The sequence below is a fragment of the Aptenodytes forsteri genome, unplaced genomic scaffold (assembly GCF_000699145.1).
Source record: "Aptenodytes forsteri isolate BGI_AS27 unplaced genomic scaffold, ASM69914v1 Scaffold310, whole genome shotgun sequence".
Lineage (NCBI taxonomy): Eukaryota > Metazoa > Chordata > Aves > Sphenisciformes > Spheniscidae > Aptenodytes > Aptenodytes forsteri.
Window position 1 is genome coordinate 252,191 of NW_008795680.1, and position 8,626 is coordinate 260,816.

Below are 8,626 nucleotides of genomic sequence, written 5' to 3' on the forward strand. Positions count from 1 at the left end.
CCCCTGCCCCGGCGGGAGACGGTGCGGAGGGGCTGTCGGTGATGCCATCATGCCAAACAAGAAGAAATACAACGTGAACGGAGATTCGGGGATTAAAGCCCAGGTGAGGGCAGTCTTTAGTACCGTGATACCATTTTTCTATTTAAAAGTACATTTGTTTCTCTCTACCCTCTTTTTTTTCCTCCTTTCCTTGCTGTTCCCCCCAGTCACTTATTTCTGGAGCTGACTGCATCCCCTGCTTAAAGAAAATTCTGGTCTCTCTTCATTTTCTCTCGGGAGCAGGAGGTTTGAAACGATGAAGCGTTGAGCCGAACACGTTGCTCTGGGGTTGTTCTTTGGAGCGCCGTGATGGAGGAGTCGATGGGTTTGCGACCAGGGAGGTTGCCCAGGAAAACCTCGGCCGGCGAGACTTTTTTGCTTGGTGAAGTAGCGTAGAGCGGCTCTTCGTGGTGGAAACCCCAGGTCGAAGTGAGACTTAGCTCATTTGAAATGTAGTGAGCACGCACCTGCATTTAGAAGTCATTAACCCCTTGTACCTCTGGAGGTGAGGTTTTTCAGCTTGAGTTGTTTTTTTTTCCTGCTGGAGGTTGAAAGCAGCGGCGTTTGTGTAGCTGCAGAGCAGGTTGGACTCCTAAATCCAAGCAGCTGCAGCTCTCAAAGGCTTCACGCTCTCCTTTGAGCTTCAGCCTGTGCAGAGTTGGCTATTACCTTCAGAAGCGTTTGGGTTTGAGCTGAACGAGTTCAACCTGGAACCAAATCGCTGTTCTCGTCCCAGTCTCGAATGCCCTCATCTTTCCAGCCGGGCTGGAACGCGGCGTGTTGTGCCATCGGTCCCCTTGTGCCGTTCGCTAGGGATTTAAACTAGAGTTTTGGTCTGGGTAAGCAAGGTCTGGTTTTCTCCTTCTGGCTGGATCGAGTGTGCGTTGCCTGAAATCTCAACTCTAAAATGAAGATGTGTTGTGGAAACTGGCTTACGGGTATATTCCTGCCGGTACTTTGTACCCTTCGCGTGTCCGTGCGATACAAAATTTAGCACCGGATGAAGGTGATGCCTCAAATAAAGCAAATTCCAGCATCCATTCCTGCCCGCTCTCTCTGTTGTTCGAAGGATAAAGTCAAAAGACGTTGGTGCAGGGTCAATGCTAGCTAAAAGCAGACCTGAGCCTTGACCTGGCAGACACCCCTTCCCAATGTTCTCCTCTTCTGATGCCTCCTTCCACCTCTTGCCAGTCAGTGTCATGCTCAGCTAAAGCTAAACCCAGCTTGTGGCAGCGTTTAAAGGGTGTAAACCCTTGAGGGGGTTTAGGGCAGGGTTTATTATAAAGTCTAGTTCTAGTTCTGCCTCATTTGGTTTATGACTTATTTTGCTTTTCGGCATGTTCTTGCCTGTCGATGTTGCATGTGGAGGTACTTCAGGAGCTCTGAATGCAATTATCTATAGTACCGTGTCGCTTGAAATAGTTGCATTGAATGTCCTTGAAGAGATGATGTGGGAAAGGAAAACGTTAACTGTGGTACGAATTATTCACCCTTTGTTAGACTTCCAGCATATCTCACTTTGCCGAGAGCATCGTTTCGCACGAATAACCTGATGCTTTGATGAAGCTGCTCAGCTGTTGAGGGATTTGTTTTAAATGAAAACAAAAAAAAAGGTGTTATTTCGGGCCAACAGCTTCTTAGAAAAGGAATTAAAAAAATGGTGTGTGTGCAAAGACCCCGTCCCACCGGGATCAGAGGTGTTAATCCGCAACGCAACTCTTGACTGTAATATGAGTTTGATCTTTTTTTTCCCCTCCCCTGTGTGTTTCCTGATCCGGTGTCGTTCTGTTGTTTGGTTTAAGATTAGCAGAAAAAAAAAAAAAGAGCTTCCAGATGCTGCTGCAAATCCTCTCCCAGGTCCTTTCCCCCCTCCCCAGCAGCTTGGGCTGGCTGTCCCCGGGCCAGCTCAGACTTGGCTTCACAGGGGACTCTGAATTAGCCGCCTGAGACCCCCATCACCTTTTTCCTTCACTTACTGGCCAAAAAAGCTGGGTACCGGCTCTGTAGCATCGCCAGTCCGTCTCAAGTGCAATGTCAACTGCTGCTACTTAAACCACCGAGCTTGAATTTGAGTTGCCAGAACGGGATCAAATTCTTTATGGTTAGGTGACTTCTTTAAACAAAACTAACTTCTCAAAATACCCCAAGGGGTTAGTTAATAGACTCAATTAATGGCATTCAGCATTTTGGAGATGTAAATATTTAACCCCGTTGCACCAGATTGAGTCAGTTTATGCCCGTAGCAAAGTCCAAGGAAATTTGCAATTGGAAGTCGTGTTTCCAATTTCCTGAGGTTTAGCACGAATCGTGAACATGGTGGGAGCGTCGGTGGTTGGCTTACAAAGCCATGAGCGCTGGGAGTTAAAATATTTCCTAAAACAATAAGCCTGTTCTCCTGAATGCTTACATACGGCCCGGTAGCCGCATACAGAGAGAATTAAAAGGGATGTTGAGCCGCTGGCGTGGTTTTGAGATGTGCCGTGTCCCTTGGGCGAGGCAGGTGGGCTCTGAGCGGTTCGAGCGTCTGTTGAAATGTGTCTCGTGCCCGTGAAGCCCTTTGGGGCCACTAGCTGAAGGTTGGTGCTGATGTGAGCAGAGAAGCGTTAAGACAAGTTCAACCCGAGGTGCACGTCAACGGGGCACGGAAGGGTTGAGTTTCTACCGTAAAACCACTAATAATCATCTGTAAGAGCAGGTGTTTGGTTTATGTGAAAACCTGGACTTGGGCAGTTTATAGTAAGGAAATACTGATTATTTGGCCTTCTTGCTGTTCTTTTCAACCACGGGCAGGAGTAAAACGAAGCTTGGAGAAAGAGGTTCTTCTCCTCCAAGCAGTGCATTGGCCAGGGAAGGCGTGAAGCCACCGGCAGGAGCCTGTTCTATAAATACCAATATTAAATGTCATTTTCCCCTTAAAAGCGCCTGGATAAAAGTGACACTTCTTCCCTTATCTCTTCTGTCCTCTGCATGCCTTGGAGCAGATCAGCTTTGCTGACTTAAAATAAATATTTATCTCTCGGCGTGGCAGTTATTGCAGACGTAGCACGGGCAGGGCTGAGCCTGGTTGTGCTCGGCTGCTCTCAAACCCGCTGCTGGTCTTGGGGCTTCGCAAACGTTCCTGGGGACTCCGAAATCTTCATTCCTTGGTGATGACTGAAATGGAAATGGGCTTGATTCTTCATCTCGGGTTGAGCAGGTTGCTGCTTGTCATCCACAACAATTTGTTGCAGTGAGATGAGCTCCATTATAAAAGAGGGTAGATGCAAAATGCCACAAAATATTGGTGTTACGTCCGCTGCTGCGGTATTATTGTAGGCGTTGCTGGTAAATGAGTTGGTTCCTCCTCTCCAGCTTGGATAATTACATTTTGCCAGTCTGCACATCACTTCATTTACATGCCTTATCCTTCATTTCTTGCTTTGTTGTATAAAGTTGTGTACTCTTAAATACAATACTCTTAAATACTTGTGTTCTCCAGGCGTCCATGCTCCCAACAGTTACAACAGCCTTGAGTGATGTATCTAATCTCAAATGTTTCTTAATAGGGAGTGCGGCTGGAAGCGGCATTCGTTACTTGAAGTGTTTTTATTTTTGCCTTTTGTATTTTGTGCGGCAGACCGCACAAAAAATATGCATGGCACACTGGTCATCGCAATAAGCGTCGCGAGATAGGTCAGTCCCCGTGTCGGCTCTGCAAGTGTTGGGTGGTCCTAATGCGGCTTCTTTCGCGACGAATAACCCTTACTGTCAGCATTTTGGAAAAACAAGTTTGTGTGTAATGGGGACGGAGCTTTCTAATCGGTGTGGTTAAAAGAGGCGCTTCAGGTATTTAAAAGACAAGCGTGTCAATGCTGCGTCTGGTGGAGGGCCTGAAATTAAACGAAGTAGGCATTTTAGCGTACCCTGTCCCCAGTTAAATAATAGCAATTGCGATTCAGCCCGTAACTGAGATGGTGTCGGTGTCTGCTCAAGGCTCTGGATTCTTGGGATTAATCTTCTGTATCAGACTGCTGGGTTTTCACATCTGGCTTAACTATTAATTTCTTTTAACAGATCCAGTTTGCTGACCAAAAGCAAGAATTCAACAAGCGCCCCACGAAGATCGGCCGCCGTTCGCTTTCCCGCTCCATCTCGCAGTCCTCGACAGATAGCTACAGCTCAGGTGCGTGCCATCGCTGCATTGGTTGTTCCTATTTATTGTCCTCCTTGAAAGTTTAAGATTATTTAAAAGCAAACTGACATCTTTTACAGTTATGTAAAGTTATGTGCAGTTATGCTCCTGGGAGGAGCAGGGAGTCGGACTTGATGATCCGTACGGGTCCCTTCCAACTAGAGATATTCTATGATTCTGTGATCAGCTGCGTCCTCTGACAGCATCTCTGTAGACCGCAGGGTTCCTCCTGCGTTTTGCAGCAGCTCAGGGATCTCCCAGTTCTGCCGCGGAGTCGGTAGTGTCGGAGGGAAGGCATGGGAAGAGGGTTGTTGCTTTTTTTTTTATCTTTCTGTATAGTTGGATGGAAAATTAAGTTCTAGAAATATTCTATGATTCTGTGATCAGCTGCGTCCTCTGACAGCATCTCTGTAGACCGCAGGGTTCCTCCTGCGTTTTGCAGCAGCTCAGGGATCTCCCAGTTCTGCCGCGGAGTCGGTAGTGTCGGAGGGAAGGCATGGGAAGAGGGTTGTTGCTTTTTTTTTTATCTTTCTGTATAGTTGGATGGAAAATTAAGTTTCTCTCCTGCTCCTGACACTTCCGATCCCTCCTTATAACCCTCGTGTGCGGTTGCTGCTGGCTTTCCTCCTCTCTTTCCCTTCCTTTTCCTTCCAGGCTCAGCAAAACAGTGTTTCTGTTGCATCCGTGCTTGCACGTCATCTTCCCTTCCCGTTCTTGACTAAACCCATGTGGATCCCACTGTAGGTTTGGACTCGCCCGTTGCATGTGAAATTGGAGTCTTTGGAAGAGCAGCGGTGACCTTTGAAGGCCACACGTGTCTGCTGTGTTTTTCCTGCTGGAATCTGTGAAATGAAACTTCTAGCGAGCGGTGGACTTGCTGTTTGGTCTTGCTAGCTGTACTTACGGGAACTCACTGGGGAGGGAGGTTGGGTTCGCTGGGGTTTTTTTATTTCGTTTTAAATTTCAGGGCTCTTCTGAAGTCCCAGGTATATTTATGAAGATTGGTTCTGGAAACTTGATTTGTCTGGACTAATATTTGGTGGTTGTGCAGCACTATCCAGAAACCTTCGGGCTCTGGTCCCCCCGGCAGCAGGCTCGTTCCTTTGAGAACACAGCACAGCAAAGTTTTGTTTTGTCCTGCGTAGGTGCTGGAATTGTTTTGTTTTCTTTGAATAAGCATCGTTTTCAATGTAGACAACTGAAACTTAATTTCTGGAGCAGTCCATGAAGATTTTGTAGAACCCAAATCAAAGGTAGATCCCCATGAAAACCGGCCTAATTCCATTGAGTGCCCCGTTCATCAAACATTCAACATTTAGAAATCAAACATTTAGCAATCACACATTTAGCGTTTCGAGCTGATGCAAAAAAGGCAGCACAAGAAAGTCCTGAAAACAAGTCTTCTGGTGGAACTGGAGCAGTCCATGAAGATTTCGTAGAACCCAAATCAAAGGTAGATCCCCATGAAAACCGGCCTAATTCCATTGAGTGCCCCGTTCATCAAACATTCAACATTTAGAAATCAAACATTTAGCAATCACACATTTAGCGTTTCGAGCTGATGCAAAAAAGGCAGCACAAGAAAGTCCTGAAAACAAGTCTTCTGGTGGAAATTGGCATTTTTCCTTACAGGGAAGAGTGCAGCTTTGAGAGAACGACTGCTAAAACTTACCTTGACTTTGAGTGAAGAAGGCGAAGCTGCCCTGCACTTCGCAAACAGTCTCTAGCATCGGTTTATTCAGCAAATAAGTCGCTGTGGCCAGAGAGTGCTGAGGAAATTCGGTGCCACTGCACTTCCCAGCCCGTAGGAACATCACCGGCCCATTTGGTAAAACATCATGCCCCCAAGTGGCACCTTCAGCTAAATTTTCCCTAGTCCAGTAACACCCATGTGGGACGGTATCATACCTCACCTTCCAATGTCCTCTTTTCTTTGTCTCTGACTATGTCATTAAGTCCCATTACTGTGCTGGGGAGCTTGTGTCACTTCAGGAGTTGGTTAGGAGGATAGTGGCTTTCCAGGAACAGGGAGAGGTCATCAGGGATGCTCTCAAATTGTTCAGGATAGGCCCATCCAGGATCCTTGGCAGTTTGAAGGGAATACTGCTCGCTACCTGAAATGTTACAGCTACTGTCCTAGCTGAGGCTGTCACAGAAAGAAGTTTGGATCCAATTCCCCATCCCTCAAGGAGTCCCGGTGCATCTGATCCCCTCCTGGTCCTGGCCCCTTGAAGAAGATGCAGAATAAATCAGCTTCCAACGCAAGGCTACAAAGAATGGAGATGTAAGCAACGTGAAACTGGAGGAGGTATTATTCCTCTGTTCTTCATGACTGTGAAGGCAAACGATCAGGCCTTTCTGGTGACGTGTACCAAAACTCACGGTGGAGTACCGTCAAGAGCTCTCAGATGGGTATTCGGGTTGGTGGCCAAGGTCTGGCTGCAGACCTTGCAGCGGTCTGGCTTTATGCCAGAGCCATGGGGAATAAGGAGCATTCACGGTGAGGCTCCACCACGGTCCTTCACTTAGTCCCTGTCCATGACATGGATGCATTTTTTGGATACTTGGCAGGTCACAGCATATTTGAGGAGAATCTGGGTGGATATCTGGTAGTTTGGAGCATCAGAGACCACGAGAGCTCAGAGGTGCATCCTACCCTGACCCTCTCAGCTAGATACCTTGTGTATAATAGGAAATAATTCTGTTTTGGGGTGGATGACGTGCTGTGGGCTATGGCTGGTTTTTGGTTGCAGAGTTTGCTGGCCATGGACGAGTCCCGTTCTGCACGCTGAAAGCCTGTGGCCGAAAATCAAATCTCAAGGTAGCCCACCCACATCTGCTTGTATGAGGGTGTTTTTGGCCATATCCCACCTGCAGCTTCCAGCTGTGTGTCTGCTGTTGAAGGAAGCAGGACAGAGCCCACGGGCTCGCACAGGGCTGTTCATGCCGTCCAGCTGTGTGCATGGATGGATGTGAGCCGAGCTCTGCCGCGCCGGCCAGCCCCAGCACCGGAGACCAGTCCCTCGCCTGTTTTATTTCCCAGGGTGGATATAGCTGAAGACAACTACGGCTGAAGTTGATGCCCGTCTGAAGTCCTAGTAGGTCTTGACTGTTGAAGCTGTAGGGAACGTCCCTGTTCTTGTGCCCGTCCTGTCATGGTACGTGTTGGGAGCAAACAGGATAAAAGCTCCCATGTGTGACGAACGTGAGCAGATCTGTACGAAGTGGCTTTGTGGCAGTAGTGCATTGCCCATAACAGAGATCGTTGCCTGTGTGCTACGTGTAAAACACGCTAGATGAGGACCTGCAAGCTTTGCACGTTTTTCAACAGCCCAGGTTTAGAAGAGCAAAGGTAACTGGTGGAAAAGTCATGGTTATCTGGTCTGCTCTGCTCCTGGCAGAGGCAGGCGCCCATTTCCAGAACGAGGTTGTGATGGAGGTTGTGATCTGATCCTGCGCACACGAACAGTGAAAGCCACGCACAGTCCGATGGCTTCATCCTCGTTCCTATAGAACAAGCAACTGTTCTTTGTCTCCTTTCCTGGCTCTTGGGTTGCTTCTTGCACGCTTGGAGGAACCTCCAGAGCTTCCTCCAGAAGCTTGGAGGAGCCCCTCCGAGGCTGGGGACAACCTGGGTGACCCATCACCCCTGCAGTGGCTGCGTTCCCCTGCAAAGGGCTGTTAGGAGAACTTGAGGAGCAATGCATGACACGCCCTCTCCAGAGAGACCAGCCCGGCCTCTGTTTGCCCTTTGTAAGCCACCCAGATTATGTTTGTAACGTTACCGTCTTTGGTAGCACGTTTTAAGCTGGCATTAACGATTAGATTTCTCTAATACAGGTCTGTGATTAATATAATGTTTGTACAGGTTTTACAACTCCATCCGATACCTGATCAGCAGGGTATGTTTTATGACTGTCATTTTTAAAGACCAATAGGCTGATTAGCCCGGCTAATGTCATCACGTTTGCTCCCCATTCACAGCTGAAAGAACTTGGAGCAACTTTGGGGAATTCTCCTCCGCCCCTTGCACTTAGCATCTCCTGCTAAAGCATCAGCAATTGCAATTAATTAGCTTGTGAAAGTATTCTATTTCCCTCCTAATGAAAGCTGCTAGGCGGACAGTCAAGATGGAAGACTTCTGTTCTCGGGACAGTTGCAGGTTGGGTAGATAAATCCCGTTAGTACCTCTCGTCGTGGATCTTTGTCATTCTCCTTTTAGGGCTGAAGCAGTAGCACAGTCTAAAGAACCCATTAAGCCCTCCTGGGATGGGAAAAGGCTGGAAAAGAAGAAGCATGAGGAGCAGAGAGATGATAATGGAGGGGAAGAATCATAGAATCATTTAGGTTGGAAAAGACCCTTAAGATAATTGAGTCCAACCGTTAACCTAACACTGCAAAGCCCACCACTAAACC

At 47.8% G+C, this 8,626-nt stretch overlaps 2 protein-coding genes across 2 annotated transcripts in view; both read left to right on the forward strand.

Annotated features, from left to right (window-relative positions):
• Positions 1-8,626, forward strand: part of SMO (smoothened, frizzled class receptor) — a 118,562-nt gene that overhangs the window by 94,289 nt on the left and 15,647 nt on the right. The gene's annotated exons all lie outside the window — the stretch shown is intronic.
• The window catches only part of AHCYL2 (adenosylhomocysteinase like 2), a 45,642-nt gene continuing 41,111 nt past the window's right edge, over positions 4,096-8,626 (forward strand). The window contains exon 1 of the mRNA XM_009282657.1: positions 4,096-4,201. The gene's annotated coding sequence lies outside the window, so the exon portion shown is untranslated. The remainder of the gene's footprint in view (positions 4,202-8,626) is intronic.